This window comes from Cetorhinus maximus, chromosome 29 (genome assembly GCF_964194155.1).
Source record: "Cetorhinus maximus chromosome 29, sCetMax3.hap1.1, whole genome shotgun sequence".
Lineage (NCBI taxonomy): Eukaryota > Metazoa > Chordata > Chondrichthyes > Lamniformes > Cetorhinidae > Cetorhinus > Cetorhinus maximus.
Window position 1 is genome coordinate 14,416,252 of NC_135907.1, and position 26,464 is coordinate 14,442,715.

At 43.9% G+C, this 26,464-nt stretch overlaps 1 protein-coding gene across 2 annotated transcripts in view; it reads right to left on the bottom strand.

The window, feature by feature from the left end:
- The window catches only part of LOC144669284 (protein phosphatase 1 regulatory subunit 29-like), a 349,720-nt gene that overhangs the window by 230,475 nt on the left and 92,781 nt on the right, over nt 1–26,464 (bottom strand). The gene's annotated exons all lie outside the window — the stretch shown is intronic.

A 26,464-nucleotide genomic window follows, 5' to 3' on the forward strand; every position in this document is an offset into this window, starting at 1 on the left:
CTCTGACACTTCCCTTCCCTTCCTTGACCTCTCTGTCTCAATTTCTGGTGATAGATTGTCCACCAATATTCATTAGAAGCCTAAAGACTCCCACAGCTACCTCGACTACAGCTCCTCACATCCCGCTTCCTGTAAGGACTCCATCCCATTCTCTCAGTTCCTTCGCCTCCATCGCATCTGTTCTGATGATGCCACTTTCAAAAACAGTTCCTCTGACATGTCCTCCTTCTTCCTTAACCGAGGTTTTCCACCCACGGTGGTTGACAGGGCCCTCAACCGTGTCCGGCCCATCTCCCGCGCATCCGCCTTCACACCTACTTCTCCCTCCCAGAAACATGATAGGGTCCCCCTTGTCTTCACTTATCACCCCACCAGCCTCCACATTCAAAGGATCATCCTCCGCCATTTCCGCCTACTCCAGCACATTGCCACCACCAAACACATCTTCCCTTCACCCCCCCGGGGGCATTCCTCAGGGACCGTTCCCTCCGGGACACCCTGGTCCACTCCTCCATCACCCCCTACACCTCAACCCCCTCCCATGGCACCTTCCCATGCAACCGCATAATGTGCAACACCTGCCCCTTTACTTCCCCTCTCCTCACCGTCCAAGGGCCCAAACACTCCTTTCAAGTGAAGCAGCATTTCACTTGCACTTCCCTCAACTTAGTCTACTGCATTCATTGCTCCCAACGTGGTCTCCTCTACATTGGAGAGACCAAACGCAGACTGGGTGACCGCTTTGCGGAACACCTTCGGTCTGTCTGCAAGCATTACCCAGACCTCCCTGTCGCTTGCCATTTCAACACTCCACCCTGCTCTCATGCCCACATGTCCGTCCTTGGCTTGCTGCATTGTTCCAGTGAAGCTCAACGCAAACTGGAGGAACAGCACCTCATCTTCCGACTAGGCACTTTACAGCCTTCTGGACTGAATATTGAGTTCAACAATTTTAGATCATGAACTCTCTCCTCCATCCCCACCCCCTTTCCAATTTTCCCCCTCTTTTTTGCTTTTTTCCAAAAATTTATATAGATTTTTCTTTTCCCACCTACTTCCATTATTTTTAAGTGTATTTCCATCCATTGTTTTATCTCTAACTTTTAGCCTATTTCTATCCCTTCCACCCACCCCACACCCACTAGGGCTATCTGTACCTTGCTCGTCCTGCTTTCTACCCTTAATTAGCACATTCCTTTAGATAATATCACCACCTTCAACACCTCTTTGTCCTTTTGTCTGTGACATCTTTTGGTTTTCTCCACCTATCACTGGCCCTCTATCCAGCTCTTCTTGTCCCACCACCCCCCACCTTAAACCAACTTATATTTCACCTCTTTTTTATTTTTACTTAGTTCTGTTGAAGGGTCATTTGGACTCGAAACGTTAACTGTGCTCCTCTCCACAGATGCTGCCAGACCTGCTGAGTTTTTTCAGGTATTTTTGTTTTTGTTTTAGATTTCCAGCATCCACAGTTTTTTGCTTTTATTTTAAGCTTGTAACTCTAATATACCTGTTTTCCCTTTCATCTCCATCCCAAACCCTTCCAAATATAAGATCTTTCATGTTTCCATCTTGATTTTGTTTCTGGGTCAATTAAAATATAATGTTCCCACTATTAGTTATCTACAGAACTCCTGCAAGATGCAAACATGTTTCTTGTTAATTTTGATGCCGCTTTGATATTCAAACTCTCAATTTATCTATACTTACAAACTTAACACCTCATTCCTTTTCATGTTTTGAACCCCCCAGACAACCTGACTCCAATCAATCTCTTACCCAGCTTAATTAAATCACACACACACACACACACACAGCCTTCTTTACAGAATAACACAAACTATTCCGCAAAATATTTTTAAAATCCATTCTCACAGTAGGTCATTGCGAAAATGCACAAAAGGATCATCATAAACCTGGAAATAATTAAATGGAAAGTGTAGATTATTAGGTCTAGCAAGTATGATCCATTTTAACTCACTTTCATTAAGATATCCCTCAAACTCTACTTTCCACAATGTAGCAAATTGCCTCATGAACCTGCCCACAATAATTCTCTCTTACCCATAACTTACACCACGGACTGAATTTTGCCGTCGGCGAGCAGGAGGGGGGGTCCTCTTGCCGACACGTAACATGATGCGGGATGATGTCAGGCGGAACCCCCAATGTCACCCCGCCCCATTTAAATTTTCAGGAAGGCGGGCCCACAGCAAAATCATCTGCGGGCCCGCCGACCTATCAATGGCCAATTGAGGCCATTGACAGGATCATTGAAACAATTAAAGGACCTGCCCGTCCAACCTTAAGGTGGGAATTAGAAAAAACATGAAACCTCATCCACTTTTATCTCTAGATAAACCCATTGCGAGAATAAAAGATAAACTTGGACCAGCCCTCTCAATCCCCTTCCCTAATCTTTTTAATTTGCTTGTTTGTCCTCAGGTTGTGGGCACCGCTGGTAAGGTTACATTATTGCCCATCCCTGGTTGCCATGGGAAGGAGTGATGAGCCTCCTTCTTGAGCCGCTGCAGTCCATGCACTGATGGCACGTCTACATGTTATTAAGGCGAGAATTTCAGCATGTTGGCGCCATCACCGTGAAGGCATGTCCATATACGTGCAAGTCAGGATATCGCATGGGTTGGTGGGGAATTGGAGATGTTGGTGCTCCAATGATCTTTGTGCTCTTGTCCTTCTGCTGATGTAAACTTTGAAGGTTTCAGTAACTTTTGGAGACTTGTAATCTACTAACTAGCTTCACGGCTACGCTAAGTTTCTTTCACAAGCAGAGAGTGAAACGTGGTTTGCCCACCCCCACCCCCACCCCCATGTGCCTCAAGGAACGATGTGACTTCAAGAAAATGCAAGAAGTTAATTGTACACTTCAGAAAAATACAACTCTGGTGACAATGTGATTAGCGTCTGCTGGGATTGTTGTGTCGCAGCTATTAGACGGTCTAATCTCCTTTCTCAAGCTCCGTGGATAATGAGGCTGTTTAGTCGAGTGAAGTGCCTTAATTTGCATATCAGAGAAACCTCATCACTGAATATTCATCAAAGTGCCAGAGGGGCTTCATTTGGCTTCAGATATTGTTTCCACAAAAAAAGAAATGGTGAATCATCCTTGTCAGGTCCTTGGGGGAGAGACAAGCCATTCACTGTTTACATTCTAGCATTTTTATCTTGGGTTGCAATACTCTCCATGAAAAGGTGAGAATGGACACTGATAATCTGTCTTTTAATGACCCATTTAGACCATGTATGTGAATACCAATAACTATCTAGCATATACCTTACATCCATTGGAATAACATGTAGGCCAGACCAGGTTTTGATGGCAGATTTCCTTCCTTAAAGGGCATTAGTAAACCACATGGGTTTTTACAACAATCGATGATAGTTTCATGGTCACCATTACTGAGACTAGCTTTCAATTCCAGATTTACTCATCGAATTTAAATTCCACCAACTGTTGTGGCGGGATTTGAACTCGCGTCCCCAGAGAATTAGCCTGGAAGTCTGCCATCAATTTTTTCCCCTCTTTTTATACTATTCGTCCTTCTTCTCTTTAGATCCCTGCCACCACAAGCAATGCTCCTGAAGAGGACAAATGGATGACCAGTTCCTGGGCCAATCTCACTGCAACTAGACAATTAGAGGTGCCTGATATTTCCTGGATTAACACAATTTCCTTCCCTTCCTTTCACTTTAGGGAACACCAAAAGCTCTGATAAGGTGAGACGGAATCTTAAGCAAAGGATGCAAGTCCTTAGGAATGGAGCAATTTTGACTGGTGACATCCAAAGTAAGTGGTAGGTATGTTGGAAATTATCATGTCAAGAGATTATAGGATATTGTCATACACCCTTTACCTCCTATGCAAGTTTGAGGATCAGGAAACATTGAAACATAATTAGTATTCTTTATTAGATCAAGTCAATAAGATATTAAAACACAACCCCTTACATGCAGCACATGTCAGATATAGGTACCAATTATGACATTATTGCTCAGGTGTCAAAAACTCCTTAGGAGATCATAAGCACCTTTGGTCATTACCACTTATGCTAGCCTCAGTAAGACCAGATTGAAGGTCACCACGAGTTACAGTGTGTTTATTTTTTATAGGTTCAATTACATAGGACAGGTGTGAGCACAAGATGTCAGCACACCCTGTGTCTACATTGTTGACACATCCACTTGTTTAATGGTGAGGTTAAATGTAACCATGGAGTGCTGATGGCGTAATGACAATATCACTGGACTAGTAATCCAGGGACCCAGTCTGCTTTACAAGGCTTTTACTTCAACTAAAGCATCAACTCATCTAAGAAGCCACAGGCCTGCCATGAAAAGAGACTGAGACAATCATAAATTGTAGTTGCATTGTTTTTATCTTCATCTGTATCTAATCTTTGTGTGTGTGATAGTATGTGTGAATCAAGTGAGTGTGCAGCCACATTTCTTTTTAAATAAAGGCGTGCGTGCTAATAAATAACCTCCTTTAATTTTAAACTCACAAAAGGCTTGCTGTTGGCATTTATTTAATTGGAATTCTCACTCTGATGGCAAGAAAGGACACACCCCTCACATACAAAACAGACTGGATCCTGGGCAGTAAGAAAACACACAAATTCTGTCCATGACACTTGTCACGGTAATTCTAGTCTTACTTACAGTCGACATCAATTAATAATATTCCCAGTCAATGTTTTGCCCAATGGCTGCTCTATAGAATGATTGAACAGGAGGCTGCACCTTAGATTCCTGACACATTGGGTCTCTGACTTTTATGTTGTACCGTCATTTTCCCAAGTAGCAGAAAGAAAAATGAAAACTGTAAGAGGTATTTTGATAGGACTCTTCAGTTGTTCTGCTGAATGGATTGAGTCACACCTTTTCATAATATTTGTTTCAAATATTCCAAGGAAGACAGGAAGTCAGGGCACCAGTGAATGCCAACCTGGTAACTATGCCACAACCTTACAGCCCTTAAAGTAACACATCATCCAAACATCATATCCAAAGTGGACGTGAGCAGCTGCAAATGACCCCCAGGGCTATATTGTATGAAAAAGAAAGACTTGCATTTATATTGTGCTTTTCACAACCACCGGATAGGTCAAAGCGCTTTACAACCAATGAGGTATTTTTTGAAGTGCTATCACTGTTGTAATGTAGGGAACACAGCAACCAATTCATGCTCAGCGAGATCCCATAAACAGTAACATAATAATGACATCAATCATAATAATGTTTTTTGTGCTGTTGATTGAGGGATAAATATTGCCCAGGACACCATTGATAACTCCCTTGCACTTCTTTGAAATAGTGCCATAGGACCTTTTACATCCACCACAAGTAGGTAGATTGGGCCTTGGTTTAATACCTCACCCAATAAGACAACACCCCTGACAGTGTAGCACTCCCCCCGCTACTGCACTGAACTGTCAGACTTGAGTTTTGCACTCAAGCCCTGAAGTGGGATTTGAACCCTAAACTTTGGATTCAGAGACACACATGATACAAGGTGAGCCACAGCTGACACTATGCTTGAGCATGCGATTGAAACAGTTAGTATATAATCAAACATTAGAACAAATTCAACCCTCACAGAATGGAGTCTCCAGGAATTTAAGTTTAACCTGCCAGACACTCCTGTGGGCAACAAACAGCAAAAAAAAAATCAAAGGAATATTTCAACACTTATTTATTTATTAGTTACAAAAATGTTGGAGATGGGAAAGAAAAGGATGATTGACTGACTGTCAAGAATCATCTAATTAAGTCATTAAGAGTCCCAATTGACCTGTGAAGGCAGAGCGTCATGAGTATGGGCATGTTGGTGGCCAATCAGTGGGAGTGTGGGGGCAGGGCAGTTGGAGGGAGGAGGTCATGTGATTAAATCACCAGAGATTCATCCACACAGGGTTTTTAAGCCTACTCAGAGCACAATTGAGTTGAATTTCTCTCTCCCTACGTCCCCCCCACACTCCTAATTTAGAACATGTCATTAACGATGAGCGCCAAAACCTAAACAAAACAAACACTGCATCTTCACACTTTTGTGTCACTCTACTCACATGGGCATGGAGAACTCAATTATTGTGTGTTCTGCAGTTTGGTAGATTGTTACAATGACAATTGGTTGTTCATTCCAACCCTTTCGGACACTGATACCGGAATGTACAGCAACAACTTACAGTAACCATCACCAAGGCACTTCTCGGGGGTTTAACAAATGGAATTTGACATTGAACCATATAAGGAGATATTCGGACAGCTGACCAAAGGGTTGGTAAAGGGGGTCAGTTTTAAGGAGTGCTATATATTTTATCTATCTTAGAGCCATGCAGTGATGACACGAGTTTCTAAATGTGTAACAGGTTTATTTACAAGAGTTTTAACATATTTCTGCAATCACAAGATGTCTGCACTCATGCTTACAGCTCAGCTCCTAATAACTTATTGATGTCTGTTTACTTTGTTTTGAGTAAACACCTAGGCTTAACCAATCAAGTGCTGTGAGAATAGATTAGTTACCAGACTCACATAATCAAACACAGATCAATCAAACCATTGAACACTACAAGGAGAATCTTATAAGAGCAAAGTGAGGTCAAGAGTTTTAGCAAGGGAATTCCAGGAATTAGGGCCTACACAGGTAAAGGCATGGCTAGCAATGAAAATCAGGGATATGTCAGAGGCCAGAACACCTTCATATTGAACTACCTCAGGGTAAATCCTGAGAAGAAAGCAGCTTTTACTTGCAGGCATTCTCACCAGTAATAAAATGAAAATAGACACACACCCTTGTCAGTATATCCATAAGAAAATGTATTTGTCACTTTTCAAAAGGATTGATATTGTGTCTTGTCCTCCAGGTTCAAGTTGCCCTGCCTCTCCTGCTGCTTTACGTTAGTTTTGTCTCTGCTTGTGCAGCTCAGCTACAGCGGGTGAGAAACAATGCAAAGAGTCCCATTGTTATCCCTTGTAAGGTAAACAGGTCATCCATTGGCCCTTCCAAATTAAAATTAAATAGAACTGATGCCATGGAAACAGGCCCCATCAGTCCAACTGGCCTGTGCTAGTGCTTATGTGCCCCCCATCCTACTTTATCTAACCCAATCAAAATACCCTTCAATCCTTAACCTTTCATGCACTTATCTTGTTTCTCCTCAAAGAAATCTTCCCCAATCGCCTCCACTCCTCCATGTCATAGCAAATTCCACATTCTATCTCTACTTTCTGGGCAAAGATATTGTTCCTGAATTCTCCATTGGATTTTTTGGAGACTATCTTATACTTATGACCCCCAGTTTTGGATTCCTTCACAAGTGGAAACATTTTCACCACATCAAAAATATCTTCCCTATGTCTGAAAAAAAGCATCACTAAAGTAAAGCAACCCATTGCCAAGGTAAATAAACAGCAAAGAATCTGTGCATGGGAAAGAATGGGAAAGGCTGGAAATACTCCACGGGTCAGGCAGTGTCAGCGGAGAAAACAGGCAAGTTAATATTTGAATGCAACTCACGCTGGGGCAGACTGGCCACCTGAGTCCCGTGAACGGTTCTATAACACTGTATTTTATCCATGAGAACCCCACACACTTTTGGGGGTGCCAGTGTGTATGGTAGCTTAGTGGTCACGTTACTGAACTAGTAGCCTGATGCAATGTTCCAGTGAAGCCTAACGCAAGCTGGAGGAACAACACCTCATCTTTACAGCCTTCTGGACTCAACATTTGAGTTCAACAACTTCGGACCCTGAACTCTGTTCTCCAGTTTGATTTTCCCCCATGTGCCAGCTTGTATCTTGTTTTCATGTCTTTGCTTTCAGATAGAGCATTCTGCTATTAACACCTACTCTTGGCCAATGCTTTGTTTCCTTACCACTACCATTACCAGTCCCCCTTTGCCTTTTGTTCCATTACATCTTTGGTATCTAATCCCTCCTGCCCTCCAACCTATCCCTGATCTTCTCTTTTAGTCCACTTCACCACACACACACCCCCGTTCCCCCACCCCCGACCTTTTACAACAGCATAAAACCCACTGCATTTTCAACCTCTCTTCAGTTCCAAAGGAGAGTTATGTTGGACTCAAAACGTTAACTCTGTTTCTCTCCACAGATGCTGCCAGATCTGCTGAGTTTTTCCAGCACTTTCTGTTTTTTATTCGTAATCCAGAAGCCTGGAATAATGATCCAAAGACTTGAGTTCAAATTTCACCAGATTTGTACAGAACTGAGCACTGCACCTTAGGAAAGATATTTTGGCTTTGGGAGAAGCAGATTCACCAGAGTGTTAGCAGGACTTCAGGGGTTGGATGGCAAGGAGAGATTAATTTTTCTAGGTGTGTATTCCTTGAAATATAGAAGGTTAGGGGGTAATTTGATTAAGGATTTTGAAAAGAATTGAATTGGGAATAGACCAGGACAAGGGGACATAACATTAGAATCAAAGCCAGGCCATTCAGGAAAGTTGTCTGGAAAAACCTCTTCACTCAAAGGGTGGTAGACATGTGGAACTTTCTGCCACAAAAAGCAGTAGAAGCTATCTCAATTAATACTTATAAATCTGAGATCAATAGATTTTTGCTATCCTAAGTATTAAGTGGTATGGAACCAGGGAAGGTGGATGCAGTTAAGATCTAGATTAACAATGGTCTCACTGGATGGCAGAACAACCTGGAGGGGTTGGATGGCCTCCTCCTGACCCATGTTCCCACCACTCGGAGCACCTGATCAAGTGTGGAGGATCAAGGTAGGATAGGAAGAATTTTCCACTGTGTTTCTCTGTGGAAAGCCGGCCCTTTACATTATGAATAATTGTCCTTTGGATGGTCTTTAGGTTACCTAATAACTCGTGAAATTTTACTGATGAGCTTTATTCAATTTAAGTAATGATCTTTCCTTTGGAATCACAACTGGTAGTAACTAGGAAGGGTAATATAAGGCAAGCAAGCAATCCGTACACAACATGCTGAAACACATGTGAATAGCGCGGCACTTGCCTTTTTCTCATTTTTAATTGCACTCTTATTCAGGAGCATTGGGTCATGTCCTCAACACCTCCTCCCCCCTCGCACCAAACCCTCTCCGACCCCCCCTCACCCCACCTTGTGCACCCCCAGCTCTATCCCAACATAGCTTTATTATTCAGCCACACAATAGTAGGGATTCCGTTCTGCACTATGTAATCTCAAATGCATTGTCCCAATTCCCCTTTCAAGATCTCGAGTGGCTGGGAACATGAGCTTACCACCCCCCAACCCACCACCCCCTTCCAAAACTTGGCAGTCATCACCAACCCAATGCTTATTAGGATGACCTGCAAACACCAAACATCACTTTATCCAATTTGAAATGCCAAACATATTGCATCTGTTTCCTGCCAAGATTCACACAATAGGTTTCTTTCAAGGTTACAATTGCTGGCATTCTGGAACAGAGATTGCTGCTCTCGTTTATGTTGAGACCATATTAGATAGGTTTCTCATGTAGGAAGCCTTCTAGAGCAACCGCATAAATCATAAGATGAAAGCAAATTCCTTAATAGTACTTTGACTGTGATGTTTGAAGGCTTGTCTCATTTTCACACCGTGGCATAATACTATGAGAATTTTATTAGGATGGGTCCAGTTATGTTCCAAGAGGGACCATTTATTCAGATGGTTAAAAAGTACTCTCTTGAGGTAGAAGGACATTGAGTGATTAATCAGGTCACACCCCTTTGTTATCTTGAGAGGAAATCAGGAATATTCCATCGGCTTTCAAGTGCTCATTAGAAAACCTTAGGGTTGGCCTACCTTGTACTTAGCAAGAGTCAACACCATGAGAACATAAGAAGTAGGAGCAGGAGTAACCATTCAGCCTCTTGAGCTTGCTCCGCTAGTCAATAAGATCATGGCTGATCTGATGTGACCTTATCCACTTTCCTGTCTGCCCTATAACCCTCTGAGGTTTAGGGGGGATTCTGACTTGGAAGCATTCAGTCACAATCCCACAGGTGGTAACTTTGCACCATTGGCAGTTCAGCCAAGCCCATACACCAAATGTCCAAATCTGCTATTCCTCTCGTACTGAGCTGGATTACTATTGGCAGTTGAAAATCTGTCTAACTCAGCCTTATATTCAATGATCCAACCCACTGCTCATTGGGGGAGAGAATTCCAAAGACTAACGACCCTCTGTGAGAAGAAATTTCTTCTCATCTCCATTTTAAATGGGAGACCCCTTATTTTTAAACTGTGCCCCCTATTTCTAGATTCCCCCATGAGAGAAAACATCCTTTCAGCATCTACCCTGTCAAAGCCCCTCAGAATCTTAGATGTTTCATTAAAATCACCGCTCATTCTCCTAGACTCTAATAAGTTTAGGTCGAACCTGCTCAACCATTTCTCCTAAGAAAACCTCTCCATCCCAGTATAATTAACACCCAATATTGGATACAAAAGCAAAATAATGAAGATGTCAGAAATCTGAAATATAAACAGCAAATGTGGGAAATACTCAGCAAGCCTGGCAGCAGAAACAGAGTTAATGGGTTGGATTTTTACCCAGTCAGGGTGACTCAGGAGCCCTTTCAAAATGGTGGGTGAGTCCCGATTCCAGGATTCACAATTCAATCCCAGGACTTCTGATTTTTGGGAGAGCCAAGAATACATAATGAGGCTTGGCTAAGAAATCCATTAGCCTGTTGAAACACCTGAGCCCCAGAGAAAATATTTCCTGATTGACAGCTCTCACTCTGTGATTTATGCTGTCAATTTCACAATGTTTATTTACAAAAGATAACAAAGTTTCAAGTGCTTGCAGTTTCAGCTATTGATACCTTAAAGTGTCTGGATAATTGACACTTTTATTGTAGTAAAATGAAAAAGTCATCAATGACTGGCCTTTTTAAGCTTTCCTTTACACATCCTACTGTCACTAAAAGGGTTCATTGCTTCTATACAGTGCATAGTTGGTAAATGGGCATTGCATGGGTCATGAAGGATCATAGGGGTTGTTTGGGTGGCATAGCTTGGCATGGGGGCAAACAGGGTCATAGGGGCTAGGTGTGGGGCATAATATGGCATGGAATGGGCATGGGAGTGTGGGGGGATGAGGGGATGTGAGGGCCTTTTTGTTTTTATTATAACTGGGACGAGTTCCCGTAGCACTGAGGTGGACCTTTTAAACAGCCCTGGCAGCCTCTGTGGCTGCTACCAAAATATTTCCTGGGTCAGCTGGCCTGACTTCAGCCCCTCCCCCGCCCCCCCTCCCCACGCCCCACCCCACCCCCCCTGACAATCCTATTCTTGAAGGCACTTCCTCCCGAGGTGGACAGGCCGAGCTAGGAATTTTCCCAACTCCCGCTATCTGACTCAAGGATGAAAGTCCAGCCCAACGTTTCAGCTGAATCATTGGCCGGGAATTTAGCAGCCCCTGGGAGGTAGGGCGGAAGGCACGGTGGCTGGTAAAATTGCGGGAACTGAGTCGGATCGTCATCCTTGGGGCAGGCAGGCTACTTATACAATTAAAGGCCCAATGAACGTCCAACTTCCTTTGCCCTTGGCATTTTACCCTGACACCGGTGTCTTAAAGCCCCTCGTAATATTCAGCCCATTAACCTGTTTCTCTCTCTCCATAGATGCTGCCTGACCTGTAAGTATTTCTTCTGTCTTTAACTGAATCTTTAATTATAGTGAGGTGGTTTCTTTTTCTCCTACAATTTTCTTTCCTGCACTTGTGCTTAGCTACAACATCATGGATACAAACCCACCCCCCAGCCCCCCACCCCCACCCCCCCCACAAAGTGTTATCTAAATAACCATTCCTTATGCATGGGCCTCCATCGTGAGCAGGCAGTATGAGGAACAAAATAGCCAAGCCCAAACTTGTCCTTATTCCACACATGCGTTTGCCAGCAAGAGTCAATGGACAGCCATCAGGAGCAGGAACACTGGCTGATATTTCTCCCTCAATAACCCAGGGATGTTAATCAAAGTCTTTGGAATGTCCACCAGAGGATGTTCCGGCACCACTTCTGAATTCATCGTCAATGGGTCAAAATGCTGGAACTCCCTATCAACAGCTCTGCGAGGGGCACCTTCATCTATTGGATTGTAACCAATAGAAGAAGATCCAGAAACCACCTTCTCAAGGGCATCTAAAGATGGGCAATAAGGGCTGGTCCATATCCTGAGAATGATTTCTATTTTTTTGATTGAAACTCAGGTCTTTTCAGCCTGTATGATTGAGTGCCACATTAGGCAGTGCCCTGAATTATATTGATAAATATTGTCGCTTTTTACAGACATCCTCCCCATCCCATTTTATTTGTATTTTATGACTCTCTCAATGCAATGCTTCATTGCTCAAAGCAGGGAAGCAATCTATACTGAGGCCTGTGAGCATTATTGGAAAAACAAAGGTAATTGCCATTTTGGGAGTGAAGATTGTGGTGAGTTAACTGCCAATTTCTCTTTCCTTCCCTGTAACAAGACTCTGCCTTCTCTTATCCCTGAAAATTCAGTAAGTATTTGGAACTTGGGTGCACGGGAAGAACTCTGCTTGCAAACTTGCCACCTTACTGTGGCTCTTCACCCTGTTTATGCTATTTTTAATAGATTTCAGGACAGTCAAACTTTAGATTAGGCACTTCAGTTCTGAGCTTGGCTTAATGGCTGTCTATCCCAGTCTTAGGTATTATGTATCTCCATCCCTATGATTATTGCTTTATATAAAGCCATCAGCAAGACTTTGCATGTTACATACTGTACTGAAAGCTAAATAATCATTTATTAGTAGCCAACATTCAGTCATCTCAGCTGGGGACATCAGACATCTTTGTTGATCGGCCCACAGTTATCCACCCATTCCCCTTTAATGGGTAGAAAATTGCAGACTAACCCACAGGACCACTCTCCCTGGTGCAAGACAGAGTTTAATGACCTCACATGGGAAGTGAAGGTAAGAATTGTAGCAGCAAACTATAATCCAAATCTTAAAACTTTTCACTCAACAAACCAATATTAACCCTAAATGTACAGTGACAAATGTAAAGGTATGACTATGAATCAGGTGAACCTACAGACCCGGAACGTTACATTGTACCATTTCAGGAGTTTGGCCTGCAATGCATTCCCTTCAAAAAATCGTTCTCTCTATAGGGACCCTATGAGAGAAATTATGCAAGTATCCCACTGGTTGTTAAAGAAACCAGCTTATGTATCGAAGTAACAACTATCTATTCTCTCAGCGTATTTAAAATGCACATAATTTGCAAAAAGAAAATGGTACAGGAAGACAAAGAGTACACTCCAATAATGAATGAAGCAGCAGAAAGAGGCAATTGAGATATCGAATCCAACTCTGCCAAGGCAGCAGGGGAAGTACACACAGGAGATCCTGTGCCAATACAGCATTAGACTGAGTGTGGCATCAAGGAGCCCTAGCAAAACTGTAGTAAATGGGAATCGGGGAAAAACTCTCCACTGTTTAGAGTCATACCTAGCACAAAGCAAGATGGTTATGGTTGTTGGAGGGCAATCATTTCAATCCCATACATCACTGCAGGTGTTCCTCAGGGTAGTGTCCTAGGCCCAACCTTCTTCAGTTGCTTCATTAATGACCTTCCCAACATTAGGTCAGAAGTGGCAATGTTCGCTGATGATTGCAGAATGTTCAGCACCATTCACGACTCCTCTGAAGCAGTCCGTGTTCATATGCAGCAAGACCTGGACAACATTCAGGCTTGGGCTGATAAGTGGGAAATAACATTCGCACCACACAAATATCAGAAAATGACCATCTCCAATAAGAGAGAATCTAACCATCTCTCCTTGTCAGTCAATGTCATTACCATCGCTGAATCCCCCCACTATCAATATCTTGGGGGTTATCATTGACAAACAACTGAACTGGTCCAGCCAGATAAATACTGTGGCTACAAAAGCAGATCAGAGGCAGGGAATTCTGCAGGAGTAACTCACCTCCTGACTCCCCAAAGCCTGTCAACCATCAACAAGGCACAAGTCAGGAGTGTGATGGAATGCTCCCCACTTGCCTGGATGATTGCAGCTCCCACAACCCACAAGAAGCCCGGCATCATCCAGGACAAAGCAGCCTGCTTCCGCCACCTTAAACACCCACTCCCTCTACCACCAATGCCGTGGCAGCAGTATGTACCATCTACAAGATGCACTGGAACAAGGTTCCTTTGACAGCACCTCCCAAACCAGCGACTGCTACCACCTAGAAGGACAAGGGCAGCAGATGAATGGGAACACCAAGTTCCCCTCCAAGTGACAAACCGCCCTGACTTAGAACCATATTGCCTTCACTGTTCTGAGTCAAAATTCTGGAACTCCCTCCCTAACAGCACTGTGGGTGTACCTACACCACAGGGACTGCAGTGGTTCAAGAAGGCAACTCACCACCACCTTTACAAGGGCAATTGGGCGTGGGCAATAAATTCTGGCCTAGCCAGCGATGCCCACATCCCATGAAAGAATAAATCAAAAAGAAGTTGGTTTGTGCAGGAGAAAACAGTTAATGGCCTCGTAGGGGCAAGGAATCCATTTTCCAGCTGGTTTTTACTGTTTGCAATGGGAGCTGGTCGCCGGGGTTTGGTCACCCTCTTAGCAGCATCAGTTCGCAGGTTTTTAAGTAGGGAACCCCCTCCCTAACAATGCTGTGGGAGCACCCTCACCACACTCAGCTCCTGACCTCATTACAGCCTTGGTTCAAACATGAGCAAAAGAGCTGAACCCCAGAGGTGAGGTGAGAGTGACTGCCCTTGACATCAAGGCAGCATTTGATCAAGTGTGGCATCAAGGAGCCCTAGCAAAACTGGAGTCAATGGGAATCAGGGGGAAAACTCTCGCTGGTTGGAGTCATACTTAGCACAAAGGAAGGTGGTTGTGGTTGTTGGAAGTCAGCCATCTCGTCTCCAGGACATCACTGCAGGAGTTCAAGACCTGAATAACATTTAGGCTTGGGCTGATAAGTGGGAAATAACATTCGCACCACACAAGTATCAGAAAATGACCATCTCCAACAAGAGAGAATCTAACCATCGCCCCTTGACATTCAATGGCATTACCATCGCTGAGTCCCCCATTATCAACATCCTGGGGGTTACCATTGACCAGAAATTGAACTGGATTAGACATATAAATACTGTGGCTATTTGAGCAGGCCAGAGGCTGGGAATACTGTGGTGAGTAACTCACCTCCTAACTCCACAAAGCCTGTCCGCCATTTATCACGAGTATGATGGAATACTCCCCACTTGCCTGGGTGAGTGCAGCTCCCACAACCCACAAAAAGATTGACACCATCAGAACAAAGCAGCCCACTTGATTGGCACCACATCCACAAGCATTCACTCCCTCCAACACCAACTCACAATAGCAGCAGTGTGTACCATCTACAAGATGCACTGCAAGAATTCACCAAGGCTGCTTAGACAGCACCTTCCAAACACCCGACCACTACCATCTAGAAGGACAAGGGCAGCAGATACATGGGAACACCACCACCTGGAAGTTCCCCTCCAAGCCACTCACCATCCTGACTTGGAAATATATCACTGCTCCTTCACAGTCGCTGGGTCAAAATCCTGGAACTCCCTTTCTACAGCACTGTGCATGTACCTACACCACATTGACTGCAGCAGTTCAAGAAGGCAGCTCACCACCACCTTCTCAAGGGCAACTAGGGATGGGCAATAAATGCTGGCCCAGCCAGCGAAGCCCACATCCCGTTAGTCAATTAAAAAAATGATGCGCTGCATTAAAGATGACAGCTCACTACCACCTTCTCAGGAACAATTAGGATGGGCATTAAATGATGGCCTTGCCATCAACATCCCATGAATGAATAATAAGTAAAGTTTATAGAGATGTTTTTTAAATAGATTGTTTGCTGTGAGTCCTGCATTAAGTCCTGCCCTAGCTCCAACTCAACTCTGACACAATGGCGCCATAAGAGATCTCAATCTCTTCCTACACACTTAGCAGTGAGTCGTTCCCCTCTGATTTTACGATGCATGGCAACCCTGAGTTAAATGTTTGCAGGGCAGCAAGATACAGTTTAAAGCACCTACTTGTCACTATTAAGATCAAGGAGGGAAACCCAATGCCCCCAGCTCCCTGTTTCCCCCTCACCAGGAAGAACTCCTGTCTGCAAAAGTCTGAAGTCAAACTGTCAATGCAATGAACTCCGTTGCCACGATCACTCATGGGAATGCCTCTGCAAATATTTCATCAAAGAATGGCCCAGGAAGATTAAGTGACACTTTCTGCTTCGCCTTCTGGTCAAATGCTGACACATCTCCTCATCCTGCTGACTCTAAAGGCATTCTTGAGAATTGAAACTAACATCACTTTGGCTGTTCACAGCTTAAACTTGCCCCTGTGTCAGACAACCCAGTGGGTCTGAAAGAACTGAAGTAACCTTTCTGATCTTTTTCCAAATTCCAACTATTTAAAAACAAAATAAGACCAGCCGATGGGTTTGGACAAACAAGTCCTACCTGTCTATTTGATCTCCCCTCTCCAGAAAGTTAACCATACTATCATCCCTTTGAAAGAAATACTTGCATTTGGGTACCTTATATGACTTCAGGACATCCCAAAGCATTTTTCAGCCTGTTGTGTACTTCTGAAGTGCAACCACTGTTGTAGCCTATGAAATGTGGCAGTCAATTTGCCTAATCCTAACCCAATTTGCCCAAAGCAAGCTCCCACAAACAGCAATGTGATTTTTTTTTTTATTCGTTCTGAGATGTGAGCTGGCTAGGCCAGCATTTATTGCCCATCCCTAATTGCCCTTGTTCCGAGGGCATTTAAGAGTCAACCACATTGCTGTGGGGTCTGGAGTCACATGTAGGCCAGACCAGGTAAGGGCAGCAGATTTCCTTCCCCAAAAGACATTAGTGAACCAGATGGGTTTTTATGACAATTGACAATGGTTTCATGGTCATCATCAGACTTTTTAATTCCAGATTTTTTTTTTAAACTGATCTCAAATTCCACCATCTGCCATGGCAGGATTCGAATCCCCAGAGCAATACCCTGGGTCTCTAGATTACCAGTCCAGTGATAATACCACTACGCCACTCCCTCCCCATAACGAGCAGATAATCTGTTATTCCAATGTTAATTGAGGGATAAACATTGGCCAAGGCACCAGGATAATGAGGGTTGGTTAGCTCAGTTGGTTGGATGGCTGGTTTGTGATGCAGGGTGAAGTCAACAGCACGGCTTCAATTCCAATACCGGCTGGGGTCATCCAGGAAGGCCCCACCTTCTCAACCCCTCCCCTAAGGTGTGGTGACCCTCAGGTTAAACTCAACACCAATCTTTTCTCTGATGTGAGAGCAGCCAGTAGCCCTCTGGGGCTACAGCAACTTTCATTTTCACTTGTAACCCTCCTATTCTTGGAAATAGCGCCATGGATTCTTTCACATCACTCCGAGAGGGCAGGCTGGACTCAGTTTAATGCCTACGCCAAAAGACAGCTCTGCAGCAGTGCAGCACTCCAGTGGCAGCCTTGATTTCTATGCGCAAGAACCTGGAGTTGGACTTGAACCTACAACCTTATGACTCTGAGATGAGTGTGCTAACAACTGAACCATAGCTGAGAGTAATTCTAGCCCATTACAAACTAGATGGCACCAGTTTGATTCCTGCTCTGTGTAGCGTTAGCTACTGGTAATTGAGGTTGGGACATTACACATAACCTCAACATCTCTGGGTTAGGTAAAAGAGGAAAAATACAGTCAGGATTCTGAGGGCCACCCTGTGACTGTTGCTGTGACAGCCACAGAGGAAGGTTTGGGCTCAGTTCTGATACTCTCCATAGCTGAACCCTCACTATCCAGCCTCAAACATATAGAGCACCTTTAACATGGAGAAACTACCCAAAGGGCTTCACAGAGACATAATCAGAGAAAAGTACACAAGACAAGGCAGGAGCTATGAGGGGTGGGAGTGGGGGGAAGGCAGTGGCGGTGGTGAAGCTTAGCCAAAAAAATGAGTCATATGGAGGACCTTACAGAGGTTAGAGCGAGAGATGGAAAAGCAGAAGGATTTAGCAAAGAAATTCCAGCTGGTAGACCCTAAAGAGTTGAAGACACAACAGCCACTGGCAGGTCATAGGGATAGGGAGTATGCACAAGAGGTCAGAATTAGTGAAGCACAAAGATTGGAGGACTGAAAGGGGTCAGTGAATTGACGATGTCCTCTCTGCTGGCTGCGTGTGTCAATCCTAAGCGAAATGAGTTTGCCTAGCCTCAATCTAATTCACAGTGGGCAGAGTAGACAACGCAAAACTGACCCAGCGTTTGGTAGCTAGTTGCAACTGCAGTCAGTTATGCATGGGCTACGTGTGGAGTACACTTCCTGTTAACTCTTCTCCAACGATGGCTGTTCATGCCAAACTCTCGCAGCAGTAAGATTCCCATTTCCCACAGCAGCCATTCTTTCCTTGGGGGGAAGACTGCCAATTCTGGGCAGCTTTGTGCTGCAGATCCGTGCCCGCTGCGAGCTGTATTGAAACTGCCCCGGGGCTAATCCCGACTTAGAGCCTTAATAATACTCGGAGACGGCACTTTTATCCAATCAGCCTGGCTTTGGATTGAAATCAGAGCCCTGGAGATAAAAGGCCAACGTGGTAGACCATCACGCTGGCCCCCTGGAGAAATTAAAGAGTCCTCCGTGTTTCTTCTTTGGATTTAACAGAGAATTTTCAATTGAAGGATCAGCACCACTGTTATTTATTTTGCTTCTTGCAAGGCTGTAGCAGTGTACACACCATGAAAATAACAGAGGAAATGAACTAGATTAGAACAGCTGCTCAGAGTGTATGTCGACAGTGCTAACTCCAGCATGTAAAATGCCCATCCACAGCTGCGGTAGAAGATTATATATAGACTTTTGGCTGGCTGTGTATTCCCAACTAACACAATTATAGCTATGGGACTTGAAGTGGAGATTGTTAACTAAAATCCATAAACTTATCATTGTTACATTTATGGAAACGTGTGGATTTAATAACCATATCATATAGTAACAACACTTTATGCTAGACTGTTCTCCTGTCACAAAAATGTTAGGCAAAATCCTTTATCCGCCTCTCTTCATTACACTCTAATCTGCCAACTTGCTGCACTCATAACCAAGGGTTAGGAAAAATGTTTCTACACAAAGCCTTCTAAATTCTTAATTCAAATATATTCAAATATTCACATCTTCTACAGTGAAAGGGGAAAAAAAGCACCAGTCAAGTTCCACATACACATAACCTGCACTCAGTTAGGTATAATTTTCTTTTAAAAAAACAGGCAAAAGAGGTTCTAGGTTTTCGATTTGCAGAGATTGAAAGCAAAAATGAAGAGGTAATGATGGATTTTGGTCAGAGCACTGTTGGAATATTGGACCATTTTAGGAAATCCTTTACAGAAAGGATATTAGAGCCATTGAAAAGAGGTAGGTTCACTGTACACGGGTTCACAACGATCAGAGGGTATAGCTATGATGAGATTTGAAATCCCGATGCTCAATGTAATTGAGCATAAGAGATTCTAGTGAAATTTTCACAGGATGAATAGTGAAAGAGAGTCTCCAATGGTTAGTGAATTGGTAACCAGGAGACGTCAATGCACAGCAGAGGGGAATATTTTTTTCATGCACAGCTATTGGAACATGGAGTGCATTCCTACAAGTGATTTGAAAATGGAGACAATTATAATGAGTAGAGGAACATAGGAAGAGGAGGAGGTCTTTCAGCCCCTCCAGCCTGTTCTGCCATTCAGTGAGGTCCTGGTTGACCTGTTGGGTAAAAGAAGGAATATTAAATGATGGGTGTTTCACACCAGAAAGCCAGTTGGCTGAGGATAGAACTGAAGCCAATCTTTACACATGTTTATAAGCATCAACGTACAGAGTTACACATTACAAGCAAGTTCCCCTAACCAACAACTACAATGACTATCCATGCCCCTTTTCTGCACCTAATACCAATTACGTGCCCCATTTGAAAGAGGCACTCCCTTTTTTTAACTATTCTTGCACCAATAAACTAATTAAGTGCCCTTATTAATCCACTGTAATGAAAACAAAAGCTTTAAAGGAAACTTAAATTAAAATGTGAATATTGGGGGTGTTGATGCCCTCCAAAACCCCTGGTGCCCAGCAGTCATGAAAGGAAATTTCTATTCATTGAGGCACAAGTGAATCCCCAGTTAATGTCCACCACCTACATACAATTAAACACAATTATTACTAAAAATGAGCAGGGAAATGGGTTTAGAGTAGATTTCTCTGATAGGGGTTAGACCAATGAGGGCAGGATGGGTCCCTTTGCACTGAAAATTTGATGATTCCATATGTCTAAGGAAGACTAATATATGACTAACAGTAGTACAGAACTTGCGTATTGCTGAAAAAAGACACATACTGTCGAAGCTCCATGTCTTGCACTCTTCAGGACAAATCGCAAACCAAATTGTAAAGGGAACAACAATTTATACTGCATGAGAAGAGATTGCTGATTGGTTGGCAAGTGGACGCTGATTGGTAGAGGCATTGCCAAGGTGGCATTCCCCATGGCAACACCTCTACCCAATCAAAGTCCACTTGCCAACCAATCAGCACTCTCTTCTCATGCAGTATAAATTGTTGTTCTCTTTACAATTTGGTATTCTTGCAAATTATCCTGATGGTGCAAGGCAAAAAGCTTCGACAGCACATGTCTTTTTCAGCAGCACACAATATATGGCTACTTCTCCTTTTGTTAATCTATAAATTACCGGTCTCCTGTGGTGTTAGACGGGTGAAAACTCTGTTCCATAGTGACAGGAGTGTTGTACCATGTGTACAGTGTATTTTAACAACCCAAATCCTTTGAGGCCGTAAAACGAAACCATATTACCTTATAGCACAGCAGGAGGCCACTCAGCCCATTATGCCTGTGCGGGCTGTTGGTGGCCTATTTAATCAGCCTCACACCCCTGTTTTTCCCTGGGAGCCTTGCAATTACCACCACCTCCCACCCCCCCCACCCCGCCTTCAAGATTCCCCCTTCAATCTAATTTCCTTATGAATGTTACCATTGAATCTGCTTCCACCACCCTTTCAAGCGGCGCATTGCTGATCATCACAACTCGCTGCATTAAAAAAAAAAGGCCCCTCATTTTCTCTTTGGTTCTTTTGCCAATCATCTTAAATCCTTATCCTCTGGTTACCAACCCTCCTGCCAGTGGAACTAGCTTCCCCTAATTCTCTGGAAGCGGGTCAACTGGGGTTTAATTGCTCTTCGTCTGAGGGAACTTCCTTCATTATGGGAGCTGTCCATCTCCAGCCCAGCGACAACATACTGCAAAATGATGGCCTTTCTCATTTTCAGCACACTTTTGATGCTTTGAAGTGTGACAGCTGAAGGGAGCATATGCTCGCAGAACTTATACAAAAATAGTTCATTGAGAACTGCAGTTCTTATCACAGTGTACGGCTGGCCGTGTTGTGAGAAGAACATGTCACCATTTGTGAAACCCAGTGCCAGCAAGAGGCAATTGTAACTAAGATAAGGCACTTCAAAGCCCTCTGGCCTTAATAGTGACTTCAATCTGCTGCTTCGCATATGTTCACACACACTTTTTTCCCTTTGGGGAACAGTGGGAAGTGGTGGAAGGATTCGCGGGCTGATTGTCAGCCCATTGAACCACGTCACTAACACTCCTGTGGCCAACAATCCCTCACAGTGGCTTGAACCCAGAGCTTTCTGGCCCAGAGGTGAGGACGCTACCCACAAGACCTCCTAATGGCTTTGAGGATACAGACCTTAACTAGAGCTCACTCTTTCTCTTTGTCAGGTAGTGCTGGTGCTGTGGGGTGGAGGTGCAGTGTTTCGGAGAAGGGCGTGTTGATGTTTTGGGGGATGGTCCAGTCATCAGAACTGTGTTGGCAGAGTGATCTGTGACCCACTTTGTTCTTTTCAAAGGTCCCTGAGCCCCGAGAGTTTGTGAAATTTTTTTCAGTTTTCCCGCTTCCTTTCCTGCTTGCCTTCCCTCACGCACACATCTTCCAATTCCCTTAACTTTGCTCATTATATCTCATACTGCCTCCAACTAATATCACTTCTGGCAATTAACCATTTCCTCTTTTCTACTTAAGAACTTCATAAATCATTTGTTTCTTTCTTCTGTGTGTGAGTGTTGTGTGTGGATCATTATGAGTACCTGTGTGCGTAGATCTGTGTGTGTGTGAGTGTATGTGTGTGTGTGTGCATCTGTGCATGTGTGTGTGTGTATGTGCGCATGTGTGTGTTTGTGTGTGTGTGCGCATGTGTGTGTTTGTGTGTGTACATGTGTGTTTGTGTGTGTGCGCACATGCGAGTGAGTGTGTGTGTGCATGTGTGTGTGTGTGTGAGTATGCATGTGCACATGTGCGTGTGTATGTGTGTGTATGAGTATGTGTGTGAGCATGTGTGTGTGTGTGAGCATTCATGTGTAAGAACCTCTCGGTACATGTGCGTGTACTTGTTTTCATTCAGAACTCTGCTGCCCCTGTCCTAACTGTCACCAAGGCCCAATCTCCTCTGTGCTCTTTGACCTAAATTGGCACCCGGTTCAGCGACACCTCAATTGTAAAATTATCATCCATGTTTTAAAATCCCTCAATGGCTTTGTTTCTCGTCCCTATCTCTGTATTCTTCTCCAGCCCTACTATCGTTCCTAGATCTCGGCGTACTGCAAATTCTGGCCTACATCAGTACCTCCAATTTTAGTCCCTCCATTAATATAAAATAAGAACAGAAAGTACTGGAAATACTCAGCATCAGGTCTGACAGCATCTGTGGAGAGAGAAACAGAGTTAATGTTTCGAGTCAGATATGACTCTTCCGCAGATCCAGTCCATCCATCCATTGGTGGCTGTGCCTTCAGTTGCCTGGGCCTTAAGCTCTGTAATTCCCTCACTAAGCCCCTCTGCCTCTCTACCTCTCTCCTCATTTAAAATCTACCTCTTTGACCAAGTTTCAATCACCTGTCCCAATACCTCCTTATTGCTTTATCATGCTCCTGTGAAGCACTTTGGGACATTTCGCTATGTTAAAGGTGCTATATAAATGCAAGTTGTCGGAGCTGTATGGATCCTCAATGGAATGTGTTTGGTCAGACTCAACTCAATTCAAAGTGAATGGCTCAGAACTACCCAGAAATTTGTACTTTTCAGATAGCAACATCCTGGGGGGTGGTTACCATTGATCAGGCTAGCCATATAAATACCATGGCTATAAGATCAAGACAGAGGCTGGAAATTCTACAAAGAGTGACTCACCTCTGGACTCTCCAAAGCCTGTCCAACATATACAAGGCACAAGTCAGGAGTGTGATGGAATACGCCCCACTTGCCTGAATGAGTGCAGCTCCCACAACACTCAAGAAGCTCGGCACCATTCAGGACAAGGCAGCCCACTTGATTGACACCCCATCCACCACCTTAAACAATTCACTGCCTCCACCACTGACACTCAGTGGCAGCAGAGTGTGCCGTCTACAAGATGCACTGCAGCAACTCACCAAGCCTCCTTCAACAGCACCTTCCAAACCCTTGACCTCTACCACCTAAAAGAACAAGGGCAACAGATACATGGGAACACCAGCACCTGCAAGCTCCCCTCCAAGTCACACACCATCCTGACTTGGAAATATATCACAGTTCCTTCGCTGTCACTGGGTCAAAATCCTGGAACTCTCTCCCTAATGGCACTGTGGGTGTACCTACACCACACGGACTTCAGTGGTTCAAGAAGGCAGCGCACCACCGCCTTCTCAAGAGACAATTAATTAGGGATGGACAACAAATGCTGGCCCAGCCAGCAACACTTCCCAAGAACAAATTGAAAAGAATATGCCTGGGCCCGCACCCCTGTTTTTTTTTGTCCGCAATCCTGCAAGTTCCTCACCCTCAAGTGTCCAACTCTCCAATAAAAAGAATTTATGGAATCAAATTCTACCACTCCTTTCGGGTAGAGCATTCCGGATCCCGGCAACTGTCTGAAAAATTTGCCCTCATCTTCCCTCTAGATTTTTCACCAGTGATTTTAAATCTGTGACCTCTAGCTATTGACCAACTCGCCGAGGAAGAGTTTTTCACTATCTATTCTATCAAAACCTTCCATCATTTTGAAATCCTCTAGGAGGCTACCTCTTAACCTTCTCTGTTTCAAGGGGAACATTTTCATGGGTGTAGCACCTTACAGAACCTCCCGCATTTTACTATAATTGAAGTACTCACTCAAAGTGCGTCCACTGTTTTAGTGTAGGAAACAGGGCAGCCAATTTGTGCACAGCAAACTCCTACAAACAGCTATGAGATAATGAGAAGAGAAGCTGGTTTCAGTGATTTTTTTTCATTCTTTCACAGGACGTGGGTGTTGCTGGCTAGGTCAGCATTTGTATTGCCTATCCCTAATTGCCCTTAAAAAGGTGCTGGTGAACCGCTGCAGTCCATTGGTTGAGGGATAAGTGTTGGCCAAGTACCAGAAGCTCTCCCCTGCTCTTCCTCTGTGAGACCTTTTATGCCCACCTCAGAGGGCAAATGGGGCCTCAATTTAACATCTCACCTGAAGGACGATACCTCCCATTCTTAAATATCATACCTTAGATTTTATGCACACAGTCAAAGTTAACATAGATCTCAGAGCAGGGAGAACAACGCTAAACTTCACAAGTGATTGTGACGAACATGTTCCATTTAGCTTTGTTCACCAAAGCAGGTTTTCAGCCAGTGCACAGCTATGGTGTAAAAGCCGTAAGGAGTTCTGAGCTGTGTCAAGCTGACCTACATCTAAAAGCACAATTTTCTTAATAAACAATTGCATAATGCATATAGTGCTTTCAACATATAAAAGTTTCCAAAGGCAAAATTTGACACTGAGCCACACAAGTAGATATTGGGACAGGTAGAAATATGTTTTAAGAAGCGTCTTAAAGGTGGAGAGTGAGTCAGAGAGGTAGAGAAGTTAAGGGGGGGAATTCCAAACTCCAGGAGCCCAGGTGCCTAAAGGTACGGCCACAATTGGTGAAGAGATGGAAATCGGGGGTGTGCAAGATGCCAAAATTGCTGCATTTCTTTGTTTTTGGATTCTACATAAACTCAAGGTAAAGGCTGTTAAGTCTTTTTGTGCCATGAGACTCATGTCTGACTCCTCACCAGCTCTTCAGTCCAGAGTATAATAAAAGCTAACAGCTCATTCACATCTTGCACTGTGTTGCTGGTACATTTATCGCGATGATCTTTTGTGTGTAGAGCAAACTTGAGGTAATAAGTAATGATTTATTCACATCTGATACTGCATGGCACATATTGGAGTCACTTCAACTTCTTTTGTGTGGAGAATTCAGCAAAAGCTGACAATTTACTACTACAGCATTCAGTATTTCATGGTTCATATATATTTCAGGATCTATTGCTGCTCAGCTACAGTGTAAGTTAGTTAAGATGTTAAGAGTCAGAGAATGGTACAGCATGGAAGGAGACCATTCAGCCCATCGAATCTGGTCTAGCTTTTTCAAAGAGCAATGGGGAAATGGTAGCGTAGTCATACTGTCATTGGACTAGTAATCTCGACCTCCCAGGCTAATGTTCAAGGGACATCGTGGGTTTGAATCCCACCATGGCAGCTGATGGAATCAACGTTCAATTAATAAAATCTGGGATAAAGCTAGTCTCAGTAATGGTGACCATGAAACTATCATCGATTGATGCAAAAACCTATCTGGTTCACTCATGTCCTTTAGGGAAGGAAATCTGCCGTCCTTACCCGGTCTGGCCTACATGCGACTCCAGATCCAATATGTGGTTGACTCTTGACTGCTCTCTGAAATGGTCAAGCAAGCCACTCAGTTTAAGAGCAATTAGGGATGGGCAACGAATGCTGGTCTTTCCTCATACCCACATCCCATGAAAGAAAAAAAATCCCACACTGTTCTTTTCCCATGTCTCCGCAATTTTTCTCCTTCAAGTATTTATCCAATTTCCTCGTGAAGGCTTCTATTGAATCCGCCTCCACCACTCTCTCAGGCAGTGTATTTCAAATCCTAACCACCCTTTGCATAAAAAAAGGTTTTTCTTCATGCTGCCTCTGGCTCTTTTGCCAATCACCTTAAATCTGTGCCCTCTGGTTATCGACCCTTCAGCCATTGGAAACAGATTCGCCTAACTTACTCCAACTAGGCCCCTCATGATTTATTCATTCTGTTGCATTAAGATTGCTGAAGGATTATTACGTACGTGTTATCTACAGCCTTTACTCAAATACATAACCAGAGCACGAATCAGCGGTTACATACTGAGTGGACTGAGGAAAAGAATCAGCCATTACGTGTTTTCTCCAGCATGCATCTATCATGCCTCAGCAGGAGAGTGACAGAACACCCATTAAAGTAGCTTCCTGTTTA